The sequence below is a fragment of the Rattus rattus genome, chromosome 5, assembly GCF_011064425.1.
Source record: "Rattus rattus isolate New Zealand chromosome 5, Rrattus_CSIRO_v1, whole genome shotgun sequence".
NCBI lineage: Eukaryota > Metazoa > Chordata > Mammalia > Rodentia > Muridae > Rattus > Rattus rattus.
Window position 1 is genome coordinate 73350350 of NC_046158.1, and position 15869 is coordinate 73366218.

Genomic DNA, 15869 nt, shown 5'->3' on the forward strand with positions numbered 1-15869 from the left:
TCATGCTACAGAAGATCTTACAGTCTCTTAATAGACCTACATAGTAGGAAAGGAGCAAGTGGAAAATAAGAATGGTTGTAAGGCATGAGTGACAGGAACACATACAACTTAGCTGTTTAGAACTAATTTTCCATTCACTAGAAAAATAAATATCTTAGTATATGTTTATGTCAGTCCGTATCTATACACAATTATATTTGAATGTGTAGGTAGGATGGGTAGAGAATGGATGATAGATAGATAGATAGATAGATAGATAGATAGATAGATAGATAGATAGATAGATTATATTAGAAAAATCCCCATTCCAAGACTAAACAGCATAATTAGGGAAAGATGGTGAGTCACATTCCTTTTAGGTTCCTTTCTGGTCAGGTAGACCAGTCTTCCTGAGAAGGGGTACAGAAAGGTACTGCATGTATAGTTTAAACATACGCTTCTAATCCATTTTCATTTGTTATGCTTTTATGAAAAATTTGCCCAACAACTTTCTTTGTGGTGTTGCTTCTTCATTTATACTCTGTAGTTTAGCGTTGTCTCTTCTATACCTTAATGCACACTATAACGAAAGTTTTGGAAGGTAGATTGCATACTACTGGCAGGCTGCCAGATTAAACTATTATTTATTTATTTATTTATTTATTTATTTATTTATTTTTATTTACTTTAGTGTTTTTAAACGTTTCTCTTTCCAATAAGAATTCTAGAAATATATTTTACATTAATGTATTTGGCCTAACTCTGAGATCAAATTAACGTCTCAGATACAAAGAGGTATTACTTCAGTGATCTTGTTCTTGGTCATTAGCATCTCTCAGAATGGTAGTCATGTCTTAGGAGTAAGGAAAAAACTAATTTTAAGGACAAATGAAGGGCCTTTGTATTGCTCTCTCTCTCTCTCTCCTACTTGCATTCTTTTCTGTGGGGAGTCAGTATCACACTGTATGCCAAGGAAGATTTATTCTTGTTGAAGTTTTATACTTTTGAATTATCTTATAATTTTTTTCTCCTGAAAGAGATAATGTGAGCAATAAAGAACACAATCTCATGAAAAGACATAATTCTTCTTGTCAGTTGTGTCACGATGATCCAGTACACTCACACACATATATAAAATACAAAAAATAAACAAAGAAACAAAACACCCGCAGTAGTATTTGTGACAAAGATACAGCCTTCCTAACACTCATTCTGTCCCTTCTATGCCTATACTCTCTACCACCTCAGGGAAAACTCAATTTTTATATGCAGATTTCATCTCGCCAGAGGGGTGTTACTGCAAAGCAATGTCTTCCTCAAAATCCAACTTTGTCATCAGTTGATTTTTGTTCTCATTTCAGATAAATATCTCCACTGCAGGTTGAAGAGCAGAGTTGGCCAATGTTCTTTAGAAGTATTCTTTCTTGATAAATTCTCCTAATCAGTCAGAAAAACTGATGACTTCTGTTGGGGAAGAGGAAAATCACACATCGATTTCATTCTTTTCTTTTTAATTGGATTTTTTAAATTTACATTTCAAATGTTATTCCATTTCCTCGTTTCCTGTCCACAAGGCCCCTATCCTATCCATCCTCCCCCTTCTTCTATGAGGCGGTTCCCACACCCTAAACACACCACCCCTTCCCACCATCCCGCAATGACCTTCGCCTACACTGGGGGTTCCAGCCTTGGCAAGACCAAGGACTTCTCCTTCCATTGGTGCCCAACAAGGCCTTCCTCTGCTACATATGCAACTGGAGACATGGGTCGGTCCGTGTGTACACTTTGGATAGTTGTTTAGTTCTCGGGAGCCCGGGTTGGTTAGTATTATTGTTCTTATGGGGTTGCAAGTCTCTCCAGCTCCTTCAATCCTTTCTCTAACTCCTCCAATGAGGACCCCTTTCTCGGTTCAATGGTTGGCTGTGAGCATTCACCTCTGTATTTGTCATGCTCTGGCTGAGCCTCTCAGCAGACAGCTATAACAGGCTCCTGTCAGCATGTACTTCTTGCCTTCATCAATATTGTCTAGGTTCTTTTTATATATTGGCTATTAGCCCATAACTGGATATAGGATTGGTAAAGATCTTTTCCCAATCTGATGGGTGCCAGTTTGTCCTAATAACAGTATCCTTTGCTTTACAGAAGATTTGCAGTTTTATGCGATCCCATTTGTCAACTCTTACACTTAGAGCATAAGCCATTGGTGTTTTGTTCAGGAAATTTTCCCTAGTGCCCATGTGTTTGAGGCTATTCCCCACTTTTACTTCTATTAGTTTGAGTTTATCTAGTTTTATGTGGAGGTCTTTGAATCACTTGGACTTAATTGGTAGTGTTCCTTCTTGTTTCTATTTTGTGGAATAATTTGAACAGTATTTGCATTAGGTCTTCTATGATGGTCTGGTAGAATTCTGCACTAAATCCATCTGGTCCTGGGCTCTTTTGTTGTTGTGTTTTGGTTTTTTTTTCTTTTGGTTTTTTGTTTGTTTGTTTTTGTTATTGAAACCAGCTTTACTCTGTGGTGATCTGATAGGATACCTGGGATTATTTTAACATTCTTGTATATGTTGATGCCGGTTTTGTGACCAATTATATGGTCAGTTTTGGAGAAGGTACCATGAGGTGCTGAGAAGAAGCTAAATTCTTTTGTTCTAGGATGAAATATTCTATAAATACTCGTTAAATCCATTTGGTTCATAACTTCTGTTCATTTCCACTGTGTCTCTGTTTGGTTTCTGTTTCCATTATCTGCCCATTGATGAGAGTGCACTTTTATTCTGTGAGGTGCAATGTGTGCTTTGAGCTATAGTAAGCTTTCTTTTATGAATGAAAGTGACCTTGCATTTGGAGCATAGATATTCAGAATTGAGAGTTCAACTTAATGCATTTTTCCTTTAATGATTATGAAGTGTCCTTCCTCATTTTAATGATAACTTTTGGTGGAGAGTAGGTTTTATTCAATATTAGAATGGTTACTCTAGTTTGTTTCTTAGGACCATTTGCTTGGAAAATTGTTTTCCTGCCTTTTCCTCTGAGGTAGTGTCTGTCTATATCACTGTGGTGTGTTTCCTGTATGCAGCAAAATGCTGGGTCCTTTTTAAGTATCCAGTCTGTTTATCTATGTCTTTTTATTGAGGAATTGAGTCCATTGATGTTAAGAGATATTGAGGATAGAGAATGTTGTTTCTTATTTGTTTATTTATTTTTTGTGTTAGAGGTAGAATTATATTTTTATGACTCTCTTCTTTTAGGTTCTTTGCAAGGATATTGTTTTCATACTTTTCCTTGGGTGTAATTTCCCTTCTTGTGTTGGAGTTTTCCAGCTATTATCTTTTGTAGGGTTGGATCTGGGAAAGATATTGTGTAAAGTTGGTTTTGTCATGGAATATCTTGGTTTCTCCATCTATAGTAATTGATTGTTTTCCTGGATATAGTATCCTGGACTGGTATGTCAGTTCTCTTAGATTCTGTATGACATCTGCCTGGGATCTTCTGGCTTTCATAGTCTTTGGTTGGAAATCTGGTTTAATTCTGATAGTTCTGCCTTTATATGCTGCTTGACCTCTTTTCCTTACTGCTTTTAGTTTCTTTCTTTGTTTTGTATGTTTGGAGTTTTGACTATTATGTGATAAGAAGAATTTCTTTTCTGGTCCAATCTATTTGGAGTTCTGTAGGCTTCTTGTATGTTTGTGGGTATCTCTTTCTTTAGGTTAGGGAAGATTTGTCTATAATTTTGTTGAAGATATTTACTGGCCTTATAAGTTGGGAGTCGTCCATCTCTTCTATACCTATTAATCTTAGTTTGAACTTCTCATTGTGCATGGATTTCCTGGATGTTTTTGGTTAGGAGCGTTTTGCATTATACATTATCTTTGATGATTGTGTCAATGCTTTCTATGGTATCTTCTGCCCCTGCCATTCTCTCTTCTATCTCTTCTATTCTGTTGGTGATGCTTACATCTATGACTCCTAATCTCTTTCCTAGGCTTTCTATCTCCAGGCTTTTCTCCCTTAGTGATTTCTTTATTGTTTCTATTTCCATTTTTTTTTTTTGGATCCTGGATAGTTTTGTTCAATTCTTTCACCTATTTGGCTGTGTTCTCCTGTAATTCTTAAAAAGATATTTCTGTTTTCTCTTTGTTTACTTGTGTTGTCCTATATTTATGGAGTTACTTAGGCAGTTACTTATGTCCTTCTTAAAGTCCTCTATCATCATCATAAGATGTGATTTTAAATCCAAATCTTGCTCTTCTGGTATGTTTGGATATCTAGTATTTGCTTTAGTTGGAGAACTGGGTTCTGATGTTGCCAAGAAGTCTTGGTCTCTGTTGCTTAGTTTCCTGCGCTTGTTTCTAGCCATCAGGTTGTCTCTGGTGTTAGCTTATCTTGCTGTCTCAGACAATGGCTTGACCCTCCTGTAAGCCTGAGTGTCAGCACTCCTGCAGACCTATTTTCTTACAGCTGGATCTGGGTTCAGAATGCTGTAGAACCAGTTCATCTCTAGGTGCAGACAGAAACTGTAAGTGTCCTGTTCCAGACTGCTCCTGGGTTTATGTGTCCTGAAGCCTCCAGGCAGGTACCTTGGAGAAGAAGAGTTGGTTTTACCTCTGCTCTTAGGTGTGAACTCCTTCTGGGTTACTGACTTTTTGTTCTGGGTGCAGGCAGAAACTCAAAGGTCCTGCCCCTGACTGCTCCTAGATTCCTGTGCTCAGAGGGCACTAGGCAGGTTCCTCTTGGGTCAGGAACATTAGCAGAAATAGCAGTCTCCCCTGGGTTCTCAGGAATGTCAGCACTTCTGAGAGTCCAGCTCTCTCCCCCAATATTTTATTTTTCACAGATCATCTATTGAACTAAATGGGTATTTTTTGCCTTGTTCTGGCAAACAATGCTTTTTATAATAAGCACAATTTTATCTATTCATGCAATATTATTTGGAAAATTATTTTTATTTTATTTATTGACATATAAAACATGGCAGTACAATCTAGCACAGATAGGAAGAGAAATTCAAGATTGACCCAAAGTTGTAATAATACATCACCATGTAAGTCACTGGGTTTCAACAGATTAAAATGTTGCAGTGGCTGTCCTGATTTAAATGAAAACTTTCAAATATTAGACACGGTCCACTCTCTTACTATCCCTTATTAAGAAAAGGTATTCTCCTCACTATTTCTAATACAGACTAAATTTAGGGCATTTACTAGAATGAGTAATAAAGATAAAGTTGGAGAAATCAAAAGAGAAGGTGATGGGTTTTAAAGAACAGAGAAGTGGTTAAGAGCTGAAATAAGGTACACTTGATGAAACCCTCAGTGCCTAGCAAACTGCAAAGTAAGCATTCTATATGTGTCTTAAATAAAGGCCATAAACCACCTTGGAGTGGTTAACAATTTTAATCAAAGACAAAATCTAATTGATTTGAGAAACATCACTCTCCCCTTCAATAATGTACTACAGTATCATGAGCACATTGTAAGATATTCTAATATCCCCCCCTCCCCAACCTCACTTTGACAGGTCTTATTGATGATGACTAATCTTCATGCATTTGTTTTCCTTTTGGGCCTTCAGTACATGCTAACACTGGCATATTCTTTCCCATTCTTTTCTTTCTTTCTTTTTTTAATTTGGTAGTAATGAATGATGTCCCCCGTGTTAGCACAATTGCTTGAGTTTGAAATACCAGATAAGATAATGAGACCCCAAGAGCAACCAATAAAGAAGAGGGGATTGGATGGAGTGATGGTTCTGTCTCCAGAGACTCTCAGTAGTTAAAAAGCTGCTTAAATGTTCATTCCACAATGACTCTGATTTCTCACTGTTTCAATTGCAAAGAAAGAGCAAGTTTGGCACTTTGCAAGGTTTATTAAAAGACAGAGTATAAATGTACAGTGAAAGAAACTAACCTGATCTTGCCAAATGGAAACTGGTCAACAGTGGGTAGGGAAAAAAAACATATTTTTGACAGAATGGAATGAACAATCAGGTCACTGACATGTAATAAGTTTTCTTAGTTGCCAATTATTGAGCAATTTTTCACAAATATAAACCATCTTACAAATGGATAAATGCTATGCACAGTGGGAAATCTGTCATAATATAGTCATTTGATTCCTACTATGCTTCAGTAATTTCAAAGGCTCTGTGTTCTAACATGTTAAAATTGAACAAGATGCATTCCCTCCTTACATGTGAAAATGTATGTATTCAGGTTTTTGTCTCATACAGTTGTCTTAAGACAACTGATGATATTTGTTCATTGCATAGACATTCAGCTATTGTACATGCACAAGGGGTTTAACTTGAGACTAATCCTGGTGTACAGACTGATAGTTAGGCATTAGAAGTACATTTCTGACAAATGTAATATAGAATGTTAGAGATATACATTTCAGTGCTCACACTTCCCTTTATAAACTGTGATTGTGAGATTTGAATGCTTGCTGTTCTTCTCTGAGTCACAGTAATATCATTTTTGAAATTAGCACAAGCTGGGAGAGACAGATTAGCAGCCTAAAAACTTGTAGCAGCAGCCTGATCACCTGAGGACAATACCCAGGATGATGTAAGGGAAAGAACCAACTTCTGATAGAAGTTGTCTTATGGTGTTGGTGTGTGTACTGTGACCTACATATACATGCATTCATATGCACTTCTTTCTCAATCTTCCCCTCTCTCTCTCTCTCTCTCTCTCTCTCTCTCTCTCTCTCTCTCTCTCACACACACACACACACACACACACATCACTAATAATATATGCAGTTTTAATATTTTATGGTTGCTACAAAAAGAAGTATATTACTGACTAGATATCAACAGGAAATCAATGCACAGTAAATATTAGTCTGCATGATGCCTTGATTTAGTCATTTTTTACAGAAATTATGTCATGTCACATTCTGAAACTAGAGTTAAAAATGCACAAATACCTAAAAATAATTACATCTTCTGTCATAGATAAACATAGAGGTGTTAGCAAAATGCTTCAAAATGAAAAAGTGATATTCTGGCTGTCATACCAAGGGTTCATAAATAATAAGGGTATCATAGTGTGGACCTCTGTGCCAGAGGTTTTCCATGGAGATCTCTGGTCCAGCTAGGTGTGAGAATTAAGAAGAGAAGAGAACTCTGGCAGAGCAGGGAGGGGAATGACTTTTCACTGCCTCCACTGGTGTTGTTCTACCTCCATTCCAGGCTGGGCTTCGTCAGCAGGGGTGCAGAAGGGCTTCTGGCACTGATTTTGGGAGAGCAGATCTTTTCTACAAGGGACACTGTTTCAGTTCTTATGACAGAAACTCTCAGACAATGGTGTTATTCTTGCATACTTTAATCCTTCTGAACAGGATTCTTAAACACAATTTTGGATGGATTAGTGTCTGACAGCAGGTACTTCCTATTGGTTTGGCCTAAGAGCTTGGGAAGACCTTATCTACATATTCAGAGGAGCGGTCCTGCTTCTATGATTGATCTGTCTCAAGCCTATGTGACCTGTGGTCATGTCCTCACCTGTGGAGGAGGGCCTTGGGGCATTGCCTTACGTGACTGGTCTGTCTCAAATCTATCTGTAGGGATTTGTGGGGGCTGCAGCTATGTGAGAAGGCCTTGTTCTCCTGGGAGACTGGAAATGCACCTGCTGTCCTTTTGGTGTCTGCAGAGATTCAACCTATCTGAACCAGGAATCGGGGTACCTTTCATAGCCAGTCAGCCCACATAAGAGTTTTAATCACTCCCTTTAGGAATGTAATTTTTTGGAATTATTTCTCCTACGGTGTAACCACTTCTTCACAAAGTGTATATTCTCATCATTGACATCATAGTTTCTCTTGATAGAGTTTGCACAAACAAATAAGGAGTTCCAGTTATTATTAGTTTTTGTCCAAGAAATTAATCACTCCCTTCTACTAGAAGGCTGGCTAAACTCACTCTTAGAGCCATCAGACAACAAATCTCCACTCTAGAAAGTTCTATACATTCCCCTATATCTTAAGAGACAACCACTATCTAAAGCATCCATTGATTCCCCTCCACTTACTGTGCTGCTGTCGCAGAAGATACTTGGAGCATCTCTACCCTGTGGTACAGTCACCTTTGCTCTTCCTTTAACCTGCATAAATATGTTCAACTGTACTTGTTTGTGTCATAGCACCTATCCACAAGGCTGTCAGTTCTGCCCAGGGCTCATTCCAAGGTCATCTGCTTTTTTTTTTTCTAAATGAAATGGTAATTGTCAGGGATTACCCCTGGTTCTGACCTTTTACCTATTGATTTGTGATACGGGCTCTTTCACTGGCTGTGGAATTTGCCATACAATTTAGACCAGCTAAATCGCAAGCTTCAGAGATCCACTTTCTCTGCATTCCCACAATGGGTTCATAGTTATGGGCCACTCTTCCTGATTTTTGTGTTTTGGAAATCCAGTTTGCATTGTCCTGCCTGTGTAGCAAGCACTTTGACAACAGAGCTTTCTCCTAATTCTCTGCTTTTCTCCTTGTACAGTCAGCTTTACTCTGTAAAATCTTGTTAATTAGACTTCCCAGTGTGTTTTCTTTGCTGCTCCACATTGTGCATTCTATCTATATCTTGTTAAGGCAATTAATACCACATTTGAATGCCATAGCTCTTAAAATGTAGAAATTGTATATGAAACATCAACCTGAATAGTTAACACCACTTCACTGACTTTTCTATAATTTTTTAATTGGCAGGTTTTTACTGCACATTTCTGGATTCAAAGGTAAGTATATAAATTTTCTTGATTTGAACTCACAGAATCTAGATGATCTTGATTCAATACATTATTTCCTTTTTAACCTATGGAATTTAATTATCGTATATGCAACAGCATTTAACATATTTTAACACCAGGGAGGAAGGACCATGTACAGATATTTATCCAACTCAAACACACAGGTGCTTAGTTTACATGTGCAGTTAAACTTTCTAACATTACCAAAGGCTGTTGACAAGATCATCATTACAAGTAAGGAAACAGGTTAAGGGATGTCAAGTTAGTTGTATAAGGCAAGTGACAGGTCAAGGTTTAGAGTGAATAGCAGTAGTCTCTGAAACCATTACTGTTTAAATTATTCCATCGCTCTTCTTCTTTCTCTTATATTTCAAAGAATGAAAATCTATCATATGCCTCTGACATTTCCCAAATATGTTTTTAAAATTCAAAGGCCCAATTTTGAACTGCAGTTTCCCCCTTTTGAAGATTGAAATTGAGCAACCTCTAACACTTATGGGATCAATGTCATCTTGCTTCAAATAAGCCTGTGTTGAAGAAACTTGGCTAGAAGACAGAGATCAGGTTTTCTCCCCTACTAAAGGATTATGTTTAAATTTAATGTTGATGCATCAGCTAAATGCTCACTTTGAAAATCAATACCACCTTGTGTGCTTGGCTGACTCAATACCGCTCTCTCAGTCCACATTAATAATGATAATAACAACAACAACAATAGCAGCAGCAACAAAACAATGCAGTTTGGTTTTTGCTGCTGTTGTCTCTAGATTTCCAGGTTTCACAAGTTCAATCAGCCATGTTTAGGCCTTCTGTAGAGTACCAAGGATATAATTCATTTAATAAGTTGGCAAATTTAGATAAGGTTGCCACAGCTAGATACATGCATCTCTCTATGTCTTTGTCCTCTATTTATATCAGTATCTCTAATGTATATATACATGAATTATATAAAATATTACACACACACACATATATATATACATATGGAGAAACAATGAGTAGTACCTTATGCCATATTTTAATGCATACACATTTCAAAATTTTCTCCTTTTTTTGTTATTTCCTATTTTAGAGCCAGTTTGATTGTTTATTGACTATATCACGACCATAAAAACAACATCAGAGATAGAAAGGGTAAACAGACAAAGAGGCATGAACACATTTAGTGCAAAGAACGATCTGATGAATCATAATTTAAATATTTTAATGCATGTTTTAAAAACAGAGAAATGGTAAATCAAGGACTGGTTAATAATTTTTAAAAAGGCCTTGGGGGAAGCTCTTAGAGAAATTGCAGGTTAGTTTAAATTCTCTCTGGATTAGATATGTTTATGAAAAATAACCATAACTTTTATCTTCACTTTAGCCTACCATTTTGGACTGAATATTTAATACATAATGAATATTAAACCACCATCTGATCTAGTTGACTGGATAGTTAAGTCATAAAATGACATTTTCACTAGAATTTCTTTCTTAATCCAGATTTTATGAAATCCAAATTTTGCTAACTGGGATCAAATGTTTGTAGGATCTTTAATCGATACACTAACTTAGCTGCAGAACTTTTTTATCTTTATATAATAACTTGATCTCAGCAGGTCAAAGACCTTTCTGAGTATCATAGGATCAGTGAATTCTGATGCCGAGATTCTACAACCCTCCCTTGAGTCCCCTGAGCCCTTCAGACAAAGCTGTGAGGATCTTTATGTCCTTTAGGATTTCTTCACTCGGTTTCTCTTTTAACCTTTTAAAAGCTGTTTTTATTTTTATGTTATATTTATCTTTTCACTTCTTAGTTTACAAAAAGAGAAGTGAATGTGCAACAGAGCCAGAAAACAAATTCCAGGATAATATGGAGATGAACATAAAGGAAGAAAATCCATGGCACCCAAGTGGCAGAGACTGTGACTGCCATCCTTGCTATGAATCCTCTGCAAATTTTGCCATTTTAATCACTGTTGTCAGTTTTCAGAGAAAAGAATATAATTATCCAAGTTTGGGCAATCTTATAATACTATAATTATGAGTAAGTGATACACCATGCTTCATGGTTTATCCAAACTGAATCAGTTCCATTTTGAGAAAGGGGTTCAGTGAGCCCTCCAAAAAAATTCTATTGTGATTAAGAAATTGGTCTGAATTTGACACTTTTGGAATCTGGTGGAATTTGAGAGAAACAAAGGTGACTGTTAAATTCTTAGAATCATTAGTAAAATCTTTCAAAGGAGATTTTTGGCATTTCTTCTCTCATCTCCTTTTATTTGGGTTTTACAAGGACTTACACCAAGATATTTTACCACCTATTGCTGTCACCAAAGACCAAGCCCATGAGATAACATGATCTTGGAGTTTTGACCAAGTGAAAACTCAATAAACCCTCGTGTTTTACAAACAGTGGCTATCATACACTCCATTAGAGTGATAGGAATAACATCTGACTACCACAGATCTAGTGTCAATACAAACAGATGTTGAATGGTGTCAGTGTGACATTTAATGGGAAGAGGAGGTAGAAAATATAACATCAAATGACCACTATGAAATCCTCATTGGAGTCATTTTTGAAAATAAAAAGAGTATTTTAAATCAAGATAAGTAGAAATCTATTTAAATTAGAAAGAAAAAGTATGTCCTTTGATCCCCTTCACCACAGGGGAAATATTCCAATGCTGCTTCTCTTGCCCAATCCAGACTATCTTTCTCCTCATTTAGTGCCCTAGTTTGCATTTTTTATTTATGCTTTTACAGCATAACGAGTAAGACTAGCTCAATTAAATTTTGAGGTTTTCATTAGTTTCTTTAATTTATATTTTATTAATAATTTATTTATGAGCTATTGGTTATGAAGTAATAAACTGAGTAATAAATGCTCTTAAGCTGTATTCTTATAGAATTTCCATTACGGACACAGTTAATAAGTAGTTCCCTAGTAAACATATAACTTTTAAATTGAAACATAATTATTAGATCAAATACATCAGGCAGCAGCTAAATTGGTATCAGCAGAAGATATTTTATTTTCATGTAGTTTCCATAACAATTTTTTTCTGGTTTAAAATATTTTACTTTAATATCTTATTGTGATAGGATTTTTCAAGAAAGCTGATGTCTATCCAATGTCAGTCAATAGCCTTAGAACCAGGAACATCAGTGGGAGAGGATGAGAAGAAAGATATAGTGGCACAAAGACAGAGAAAAATGCCCTTTCTTTGTTGCATTATCTCTCTAAAGCCCCTCACACTGGGTGGTCCACACAGAGGTTGATGAGCTATAAATCTTCTTTATTCAGTTCACTGACTAAAAAAGAACACCTAGAAATGATGTTTTACTAGAAATCTAATTATCTTTTATGCCATTTAGTTGGTACATAAAATAAGCCATAACACCTGCCAATCTTAACTATAACATGTGAGAGTGGTATACATGTCACAATATATGTCTACCAGTATGTATGTGCATATTTGCGTGCATGTGCTATATATCACTCTCATCCACATAAATATTTTACATATTACAAAAAGAACATATAGGTACATTTTTATAAAAAATATTTTTAGTAAATTATTTGTAATTTAAAATTGTTTCTGAGTGAACCTATTATCTTTCCATGCATGTTCGTGGCATAGAAGGAACTACTATTTCTCATGAAGTGTTCTAACTATTGAGCTGGACACAAGACATCTTAAATTACTCTACAAGTCAGAATTCCAAAGTATAAGATCAGTTGACCTTTTGGGTGCTTCCAAAATCCCACATTGCATTACTGCCAATATGATAGATGGATTTTATAAATAAAATCTCAAATGGATAAAAAATGCTGGGAAAATTCTTTAATTTATGCCAGAGCAATAGAATCAAAAACATTCTCAAATAAATTAGCCTATCTATTCAGAAACTTTTATTTCCAGAGTAGTGATTATTGCATTCTTGGGACACAGACAGTGTATGTATTTCCTTATAATCCTAATTGTATACAATCATTAAAGAATTAAATATCTCCCTCACTCTTACCTGCATATAAAAGATTAACTGAGATTTATGTCTCACCTCTATGTGAATGCGAGGTCCAGGGATGCTTGCTAGTGGTTTTGATAAATGACTTTAATTGTTTAATGTCTCTTTTCTGTTGGAGTTTGTCCAATAATTCCTCATAAATATCTTAAGCATGACATTCACCTTCTTCCATTTAAAAGGATGGGGGAAAGTAGAAGAAGTAGACCACCTATTTTTATGCTCCTAGCTTGATACTGGGAACTAGTGAAGTAACAATATAAATGAAAAACTGACATTTATATTATAATGTGGAAATTAGAATGTCTAGCAAAAGTGTCAATATACAATAGCAAAAATAATCAAATAGACACTTCCATTCATTAAGATACTACTTATGTAATATTTTATACTCTGTGTGTAACAGTTCCTTTGTATTTTGCTTGCTTTCTTGCTTGTTTTATTCCACCTTATTTCCTGGGCTGACCTCGAACTCACAATCTCCTGCTCTAGATTGTTCAGTATTACAAGGGTGAGCCATCACACCAAATTGCTGATACAATATTAATTAAGATTTCAAGTTTCCTTAGAGCTATGAATGAAACTTTTCCTAAGAGTAGTATCATTTTCTCTCTGAGGGGAAAAATGATTACATTTCCATTAATTACTCAGGGTTAAAAATGAATAAGCTTCCACCCAAATAATAAGCTTTATTTATGATTAGATCCAAGCTGCTGCTTATAGTACCATCAGGGCCAAGGATGGAACCCCAGGGTGCTGGCACGTAGCCATTCTCCTCTTGTTAAATCCTACTTGGCTCTGATGTGAGTATAAGATGTTGGGCAGATGTTATCAAATATGCTTCAATGAAAGTGGATCATAAAGCTCTTAAGTCATTTATGCCTCTAAATGTCAAGTAACTAAATTGATATTCCCATCTGCTTGCAACCTTACTGTGGAGAAAGGAAAACGAGGAATGGAAATTCTAATTTTCTTTCAACATGACTTCAGTGTGTTATCTTGCCAAGGACATCTATTTTTGATGTTTCAAGTTAAGGAGAGAACGATAGTCAACTTTAGTGGTTCTTTTAAATTTTATTTCTTTGAAATACCAAGTAATTGTGTGCCTTCTCCACGCCCATGTTTGGAAGTAGCAAGATAGATTTTAAAGACACGTGTGATAAAATGTTAGGTTAATGGAAAAGATTCTGCCACTGTCGTGAGTATCCTCCCATTCTTTCCCACTAACAGTAAGCAAGCCCTCTTTTTCTTTGCATCCAACCATCCTGTCAGCATGAAACATTCTGCACCTTATTAAGCATTTTCCAAGTTTGTATAAAATTGGTGTCCTCTAAGGAAGTGTTCATAGGAAATGTATATTAAGCCCTTACTGTCAATCAAACACTTCTCTAAATCACTAAGATATGTTTAGGTTCTTGTATTTTCTCTGCTCTGTGAAGTACTGAGTGTTATGATTTTTACTTCCCACACGAGAAAATTGAGATGCAGACTAGCTACAAAAGTCCTGGAAGATAACAATTTGTCAGAAGTGAGGCAGCATGAGGAAACCACGTTTCCTGGAAGTTCTGAATTAATTTCGGTTTACAGATGTAACAAAGTGGTGCTAATTTAGTAAATTCAAGTGTGTTCTGGAGGTCAGGATTAAAATATGGATCTTCCCTGGCTACGTTTTAGGCATCAGAGCTGTGTTCTTTTTCAAGAATGTGTTCCTTTCAAGATTTCCATGTCATGTCCTTTCTAGACTCTGAGATTTATTGGATTCTTTTGAGCAAATTCACTCCATCTCCAATGCCAACAGTAGACTAGTACTTTTGATGTTACTATCATTCTGATTTTCTCTTCCTTTGTTCTTTTCTTTTTTAATTAATGTATTTATTTATTTTTGCACTCCAGATTTTATTCCCCTCCCAGTCTATACCCCTGATTGTTCCACATCCCATACTGCTTCCCTTCCAAACACCCTTCTACACAAGGATGTCCCAACCCCACCCATCCCACCAGACCTCTAAGCTTTCTGCGGCCTCCAGTCTCTTGAGGGTTAGTTGCATTTTCTCTGACTAAACCCAGATATCAGATTCCTCTACTGTATATGTGTTGGAGGCCTCATCTCAGCTGGTGTATGCTCCCTTGTTGGTGATCCAGTATCTAAGAGATCTCAGGGGCTCAGGTTAATTGAGCCCTGGTCCTCCTACAGGGTTTCCTTCTACCTCAGCTTCCTCCAGCTTTTCCCTAATTCAACCAAAGAGATCAGAAACTTCTGTCCATTGGTTGAGTGAAAATATCTGCATCTGACTCTTTCAGCTGCTTGTTGGGTCTTTTGGATGGCAGTCATGATAGGTCCCTTTATGAATGCCCCATAGTCTCAGTAATGGTGTCAGGTCTTGGGGCCTCCCCTTGAGATGGATCCTAATTTGGGCCTGTCACTGCACCTTCTTTTCCTCATGTTCTTCTCCATTTTCATCCCTGCATTTCTTTCAGACAGGAAGAATTATGGGTCAGAGCTTTGACTGTGTGATAGCAACCCCATCCCTCACTTGATGCCCTGCCTTTCTGCTGGGGGGTAGGTCCAATAAGTTCACTGTTCCCACTGTAGGGCATTTCATGTAGGGTCTCTCCTTTGAGTCCTGGATCTCTCAGTTCCCAGGTTCCCAGTACATTATAGAGTGACCTCCCAAACTCATTCCTTCTGAGGTTGCCTATTTTCATTCTTTTCGCTGTCCCTCAGAGCTTCAGTCCTTTCACCCCACAAAATACCAGATCATGTTCCCCTCTCCCCCACCAACCCATCACTTTTTCCTCCCCTGTCCCTCCCCTCCTCCTTGTGGCTGCTTTCTTCTCCTTCCCAAGTGGCTCTGAGGCATCCTCACTTGGGTCCTTCAGCTTGTTGAACTTTCTGAGTTCTGTGGACTATATCTTGGGTATTTTGAACTCTTCATTTTTTTTGACTAATATTCACATATTAGTGAGTAAATACTATGTACGTCCTTTTAGATCTGAGTTACCTCACTCAGGATGATATTTTTCTAATTCAATTTATCTTCAAAACTTAGGATGTGCTCGTTCTTAATAGCTGAGTAGTATTCCATTGTGTAAGTGAACCACATTATCTGTATCTATTCTTCTGTTATGG